The sequence below is a fragment of the Arachis duranensis genome, chromosome 2, assembly GCF_000817695.3.
Source record: "Arachis duranensis cultivar V14167 chromosome 2, aradu.V14167.gnm2.J7QH, whole genome shotgun sequence".
NCBI lineage: Eukaryota > Viridiplantae > Streptophyta > Magnoliopsida > Fabales > Fabaceae > Arachis > Arachis duranensis.
In genome coordinates this window covers 65,000,392-65,000,699 of record NC_029773.3, presented here as the reverse complement: position 1 = coordinate 65,000,699, position 308 = coordinate 65,000,392, and positions in this window count along the sequence as shown.

Genomic DNA, 308 nt, shown 5'->3' with positions numbered 1-308 from the left:
AGATTTCTCATGAAATTTTGCAAGACTTTGATGCAATTGTGTGGATGATTTCAGGGAAGAAGAGGCTAGGCAAGGAAGCAATAAAATCAATAAAGGAAGCTTGAAGATCACATGTGGAGTTTAAGTTCCAGTTTAAGCTTAAACTGGAACTTAAACTACCAAGCCTTATAATGCTGAAACTGCCGTTTAACCTCCAGTTTAACCTTAAATTGGAAGTTAAACGCCAGAATAAGAAATGCACCAAAGCTGAAAGTGGCGTTTAACCTCCAGTTTAAGGTTAAACTGAAGGGTAAACGCCAGAATCATGG